Genomic DNA, 7,790 nt, shown 5'->3' on the forward strand with positions numbered 1-7,790 from the left:
TGGGTGGATTCATTTGTCATCTTCTTCTTCTGGTCATGCTACCATATCTCAATCTCATCTTTTGCTCTTCTTCTTTCCTCTATCTCTTATCTTGTATTCTTCGCCAAAATTCAGTGACTGGTCTTCATCTAGGGTTTTAGTTCACCTCATCTATCCTTCCCTCGAAGCCCTCGCATTATCGCTGTGCTTATCGCCTTTACTGAAACAACCGATTTTCCTCCATAGATCTCCAAAGAGACCCACGAAACTAGGAAAAAAAGGAATATGGGAGAAGAAAGAGAGGAAGAAAGGAACCTAGGGCCCGTTTGATAATGTTTCAAGAAAAATGTTTCTGCCGTTTCTGTTTCCAGAAACAGCAGAAACGGAGCAAAAAGCGTTTGATAAAACTGTTTCGTTTCACTTATTTTTAGAAATAGAAATAAAAATTTTTACTTATTTATGGTTCAAGAAACGACCCAGGCGAAACTTGTTTCGCCGTTTCTGCAAACGACTTGTGGCAATTCTTTCACTAGTTACTATCGACTTCTAAAAACATGACTTATCAAATACCTTCAATTCCGTTTCTGTTTCTAAAAACGGAAATTTATGTTTCTGCCGTTTTTTGAAACAGAAACGGCAGAAACGTTATCAAACGGGCCCCTAGTCTTCAACTTGAGCAAAGGGCCTAGGGATCCACGAAGGATTTGATTTTCTCAGACAGAGGTACTGCTGCAACTCAAGTTGCATATCATGGCGATATTGACCAATGGATTTTTTTTATCTATGATGCATGTTTGATTGAATTATAATGTTTCTAATAATAGTATAATGGGAGAAAGAATCTTATCAGTGTAGTGTAGAAAACACTAGCATGCGAAGCCAATAGATGGGTTCGTAGAAGTATCTTCAGCACATGAGATGGGGCAGTATAGTAGTTTTGCGCCCACTAGTGCCTGGGCGTAGGCAACACCAGACTAGTAGGGTTCTATCTCCCTAATAATATATTGTTGTTGTTATTAATTATTATTATTATTTTTTATTTATTTATTTATTTTTTTTTTTGTTAACTAAGGTGACTGGGCCAGCTTACGTGCACCTCGACTAATCCTCGAGGAGACTAACGCAGCAACCCACTACCACGATCTCCACTTAAATCGCAGATGCACAGATAAAGAATCGAACCTAGGACCGTGCACCTATCCACACAATCTCCAATTCGTCCTAATCATCTGGGCAACCCACGGGTGGGTTATAATCTAAAACATTTGCCAATATTTTTTGGTGACATCTAGCTCAGCTTTACCATTTATAACATTTACCAACGCAAGGGGATAGCGCAGTTGGTGAGCAACGAACTTGGTACGAGCCGTAAACTCGGATGTCCTAAATTCAACTCCCACTAGGCACACATTGGGCCACTCACACGGGGGTGTTTAGTGCTCTTCACTACTTTCAATGAAAGTTGAATGGTTCTCATTCAACCCCGGTATGACCCAGTCCATGTGGTTGTGGGGTCAGTAAGGGTTCGTGGGACTAGTCAGGCAGTGATTGACAATTTATAGCTCCTCTAATTTTTAGTGTGTAAGCTAGATAAGATTACATTTTGTAACAGTACTTGGCTTCAATTCGGTGGAAGATTTCTCATTCCTTTAGAGAGGCCAACTCTATGGCGGACTACATGGAGTTGGCTGCAAAAAATAGGATCTCCTCTCCCGCGTCTCCTCTCCCTTCGTCCATTTAGGATGAGCTGTAGGGGGATGTGCAAAATGAAGACCACGATTTCATTTTTTCTTGATTTCCTTTTCTTTGAGTGTTCTTTCCCCTACTAATAGCAATGCTGAAGGTGGGGGATTAGTTCTTACCTTTTATTGGAGTCCTTGGAAGTTTTGTTCCCTCCATTTTGTATAGTCTCTCTTCTTTTTCTCATTTTCATTTCTTTCTCATTCCTAAGGCTCTATTTGGTATGATTTTTATTTGTATTTATTAACTATTTTTAAAAATTATTCATAACAACAAATTATGGACCACAAAGAGTATTCGTTTTATAAAATTGATTATATCATGAGAAAATAGGTTTCAAGTATCATTTTGAGCCTTGAGCTTTGAGCGAGAGAGATGATAGGATTTGGGGGTTTTTTATTTGAAAAGTAAAAAACATACTAAAATTACCTATTTACCTTTGATTTTGAGTAGTTTAGCACACATGCTTATTTAAGGTAGCGTAAAAATCACAAATATCTTGAAAGTAATTTGTGATTTATGATTTATTCTAATTTATTATAAATAAAAATAAGTGTTATAAATTGTACCACACACTTGTAAAAATAGAAATAAGTCAAATAAATTCAAATAGAAATCAAATCAAAGAGAGCTTTAATTAGTAATGGAACTAATAAAACGTTTATGACTCGGTTTCATTTTTATTAAGTTCAGAATTAACTGTAAAGTCTTTTTTTTTTTTTAATCTCGATCATGATTGTAAAACTCTGAACGGATTGGTATCGGCCTTGATCAATCCCCGATCTTGGCCGATCCGATCCTGATACAGTCTTATAGGCCCAGGGGTTAAACGTAATAAAATATTAGTTTTTATTGAAAAACAGTGGTAAATCTGTTCATGCCGATTTGAATCGATGTTGAATTATATCGGCCTTAACAGATCCGAAACTGATCCGTAGTTTTAGAACCTTGATCTGGGTAAACAAAAACCGTTTAGCCAAACCGTAATAGAGACTGACCCTCTTCCATTTTATAAAGAATGAGATGAGTCGCACTTGCTCGTTGAGGAGAGGAAGGAACCTATTGAAAACTTTCTTGAGCTTCTTCAATCTCGTCTCTTCCTTGGGGAACAGTTCTTTGGCTCCTTCCAAAGCAGGGTGGGTCGTTTTTGTTCCGGCAGGAGGAGCCAGAGATTGAAGAGCTCAAGAATGTTTTCAAGAAGTTCGATTTGAATATGAGAAGGAAATATTTCTTGGTATCAATCTGGTGCGATGGAGGAGCTCGAGAATCATTCCAAGAAGTTAGTATATGAATGGAGATGGAAATATTTCATGGTATGAATTGGGTAATATTTCTTGATTTATATTTTGATTAAATTAAAGACTAAAACTATATATGAATGATCTGCAAAGATTTCTCGGGTAATTTCGACTGTGATTGGGTAATTTCATGGATTTTGTTTATCCATGATGCATGTTGGATTGAATATAATGTTTCTAATACTAGTATAATGGGAGAAAGAATCCAACCAGTCTGGTGTAAGAAACAGTAGTATGCGAGGTTTAGTGTATGTTTTAGCTATTATTTTCCACTTGATGGATTATTTTGTGTATGCATTTCTGTTATTGCCTATGGCAATAGGCCTATTTTATTTATAATCCAGTTTGCTATCCTAGGTTTAGGCTGGTCCAAAACTACAAAATCCCTAATCCATCTATGTAATTTGTGAGTGCAAGTCCACGGGATTGGCAAAGGATTCTGATTTTGATTCAGTTGAAACTGGTTAGATCAGCCAAAACCCTAGAAATCAAGTATGAATCTCTGATGAAATCGGAATCGAGAATACTAATTCTGATTCAACTACAATTAGAATTTGTCAGAAGTATGAATTGGATTAATTTATTTTTTTTCTTAATGATTTTACCCCTAATATCTATATGATACACATGATATAGCCGATCTGATACCAATAATTAAAACCATGATGGGATAAATGTATATGAAAAAGACCTGACCTAAATTTAATATTTTGATTGTATAAGGGTATCAGTCGATTGACTCAAACTAGTTTCAATTGGGTTGAACCAGTATTCAGGATGGGTTGGATAAAAAAAAAAAACAACCCGATTACACAAGGTTCCTTTTTAATTTTATTTTGGTCGTGATTCAATCCCGATTAATACATGTGATAATTATATAAAATATTAAGAAGAAAGAACGTTACTCGACAGCATTTATCTGTACCAAGACAACAAGGGTGCAAAAAGACCATACTACCCCGCATTGAAATTGCTTGTGCATATCCTCCTTATCGTTTATGTTCCTGCAGGCGAGAAGGAGCCATAGATCCAGTAGCTTCTGATTGGGAATGGATGGAAATATTTATTTCTTGATTTCAATTTGATGTGGATGGCCACGAACAAATTGATTTGGTTGGATGATTTCATCGTTTATTTTTATTTTATTTTTTTTTTCTAGCAGGCAAGGAACATTTTCAATAAGTTGGAAGTGATTAGGGATGGATGAAAATATTTCTTGATGATCTGAATTGGATGCAGTGCCAATTGCTATAATCATGTGCAGGGTTTCCATAATCTGTGAATCCAATTGGGAATCGATCAGGACCGATCCTGATTTCTGCGATTTCGGTTTAGAATATTCAAATATCAAAATACTCTGAATCAGTGAATTTTTAGATCAAATGACTGATTCTAGGGTTTTTGAGATTGATTCCAATCAAAATCGGCATTCCATCATTTTACCTTATTTAACTTTTTTTTTTTTCTTTATTACCCATTTCACAAAGGGGAGAAAGATAGGCACATCACCAATGTGTGGTAAGCTAGTGTTATTGATGTGTGCAACCAGTTGTGTGTCTGAGGCAGAGAGCGATGCAAGATGTAGGGTCCTCACCTCCTATCAACCCAAGGCACACAACTAATAAGTTAAACTTTTTTTTTTTTTTTTTTTTCTGGAGGGTTTGGGGAGAAGGTTCTTTGAGTAAGTGGTCTAAGGCCTAGAGAATCTTTCCAACTTTTTTTTTTCTTCTCTGTTACCCATTTCACAAAGGGGAGAAAGATAGGCACATCACCAATGTGTGGTAAGCTAGCTGGCAATGCCCAGTTGCCAATCATATAGGTGTAGGGGGATCATTTCAGAGGTGAGAAGAGAAAGAGAGAGAGAGATAGAGAGATACAATAGATGCTAGCTTACGATACACCACTGGTGTACCCAATCTTTTCTCCTCACGAATACAAGCCTAAGCGGTTTTTAGTTAACCCATCAAGAAAGGACTCCAGGAACTGGATCCCCTATTTAAAACATATCATATAAATTGTCAGAGGCTTGCACTATGTAGTCGTGTACTGTGAACTTTCTATTTATAAACCAGTCAGGCTCAAGCCTAACAAATTTATTAATTAGGCTGGCCTAGGTCAAGCCATAAATGTATTGGGTTCAATCGGGCCTGGAATTGACATCCTTAACCATGGGGACCTGAATTTTAGTGAGGCATCACTATAAAAAACACTTTGTGATTTAGAACATGGGCCACATTATCATGTGTGGATAACACCTATGTATATTAATTAGAACTTGATATCTTATTTTAATTGGCTCTTGTTTTTTCTCAAAAGTTGTTTAAAATAGATGTATAAAAGGTATTTAAAAATAAATACAAATAATCTTTATGTCATAATCATACATATTTTTCGAGTACACATAAGAAATGACACTATTAATTTCATTTCTAAAAAACATAAAAGTAAGATTATAAATTATTTAACCACCCTGAGATATATCAATAAAAAAAAATCCCTTGAAGGAAAAGATCATGGCTAAAATAATAGTCATGCCCAAATGGGTGGTCCCATCTCAGATTCAACAACATGGCACAATTTTTAGCGGTCTCGCTCAAGTCTGGGCCTAATCCCCTATGATATTGTATGCGCTGTATTGGACTAGAAACTTATTGTATAAGCAGGCCATGAGCATGGTTCTAAAATCGCATCGGAAATGTCAGTATTGAACGGATCAGAATGGTATCGACCTTGACTAACCCTGATCCTGACCCGCTACGATCCAAGGATAAAAATTAATTTTTATTAAGAAATAAGGGTAAATCTATCCAATAAAGTCTGATCCAAATAGACACTTAAAACCGTTTAATCTGGAACTAATAAGTCGTTTATTTAATCAACTCGGTTTTTATTTTAAGGGTAATTTACCGTGTCACTCCCTAGAGAATGTCAGTATTATAGAAGCACCCCTTCTCTTTCACCAAATTAGACTTAGACCCTTTGCTGTTAGTTGAAGTTAATTTAGGAGTTAAAATGACTGTTGTACCCTTTAAACTTAAATACATGTTCAATTGAACTTTTGCCCCAAATTCATCCAACACATTTGGAAATTTCAATCCCTAGTCAGGATTAGAGCAGCCGTCGGAGAAGATCTGAACAAACTCTGAATATGACAACTCAGAGTTAAATTCACATTCGGGCAGACTTCTGCCAGTTGAGGGTGAACCCTATTCTGATTCTTCTGTAGCCTCGGGCTCCAAAATCTTCAAGCTTCCTAAAAACAGAATAGGGCTCACAGTTGCTACCACCCGGCTGAAGAAGAAGAAGAGAGAGAGAGAAGAAGAAGACGATTTAAAAAACAGAAAATAAAGCCTTATCGCCGGACTTGAACCGCTGACCAAACAGAGGATTGAAAAAACAGAAAATAAAGCCTTATTGCTCCATTATTGTCGATCCCTGAACCGCTGTGAAATTCTCGATGAGTCGTTGTTTCTTGTCCCTTAGGGCATCGTGCATTGCATTGCCTCTGTATAAGAGCATTTAGGCTTTTTAGTTTTCATTTCGATCAATTTTCCCTTTGTTTTGATTGGGGGTGGAGATTCAGAGGAAGTAGAGATTCGGAGGAAGTAAACGAACGAGAAGGAGAGAGAGAGAGATTAGAGATTAGAGATTAGAGATTAGAGATTAGAGGGTATATTAGGTACTTCACACCAATTGCAAGGGTATTTTGGTATTTAAAAAATTATATATTAGTTAACAATGACTGACGGTAGGGGGTCTAAGTCTAATTTGATGAAAAATAGGGGGTGTTCCTATAATGTTAGCATTCTTTAGGGGGTGGCACTGTAAATTACCCTTATTTATAGAGGTGAAACTGTTTATTAAACGGCATGGACCGGTTTGGTTCAGTTCAGCTTTGAACTGTAACATCCCAGTTTTAACCATATTAAAACTGATGTGATATTGAATCGATTATATGGGATTTTCTTGGGATATTGTTCTATTTTATTGTTAAATTTTTTTTCTTCTTCTAAATATTATTTCTCATTGCATTTTTTTTATTCTTTTACTATGATTCATATTGGATCCACATAGTTGATTCCATTAAGTTGGGATAAGGCTATGACTGTTGTTGTTGTTGCTATGTGGTGACCATGTCATAAAACAGATTTTTTCGACATTAAGGAATCAAAATGCCCTTCTTCAAGTCAGATTGTCAATATGTGCCCTCATCTTGTTTTATAAGATTTGGGATTCCCATTAGTCCTAAGCAAGCTCTAGTTATTTAAAAAATATTTTGGTGTGTTCCCTCATCAAATTGATTTAAATTAGATACTGAAAGGTGATTTACGGGTAATTGAGGAGAGAAGGGGCAAGTGGTGTTCTTCGAATGAATAAACTAAGGTGATTTGGCATTCGATAACTTTGGATTGTGGTGATTGTGGTAATTTGTAGTTCCTCTAATTCTTGGTTTGTTAGACAAGAATCGATATTTTTTTTTTTTTTTAATAGTAGTGGGCTTCAATTCAATGTAAACTTTCTCATTGCTTTAGAGAGGCCAATCCCATAGCGGACTACTTGGCAAAGTTGGTTGCAAAAACATATGACCTCCTCTTTACCACCTCCTCTCCCTTTGTGCATTCAAGATGAGCTGCAGATGGATGTGCAATGTAGACAAAGATTTCATTTTTCCTAATTTCCTTCTCTTTGGATGTCCTTTCTCTGCTCATGGCAATGATTTCATTTTTCCTAATTTCCTTCTCTTTGGATGTCCTTTCTCTGCTCATGGCAATG

This window comes from Macadamia integrifolia, unplaced genomic scaffold (assembly GCF_013358625.1).
Source record: "Macadamia integrifolia cultivar HAES 741 unplaced genomic scaffold, SCU_Mint_v3 scaffold2200, whole genome shotgun sequence".
Classification (NCBI taxonomy): domain Eukaryota; kingdom Viridiplantae; phylum Streptophyta; class Magnoliopsida; order Proteales; family Proteaceae; genus Macadamia; species Macadamia integrifolia.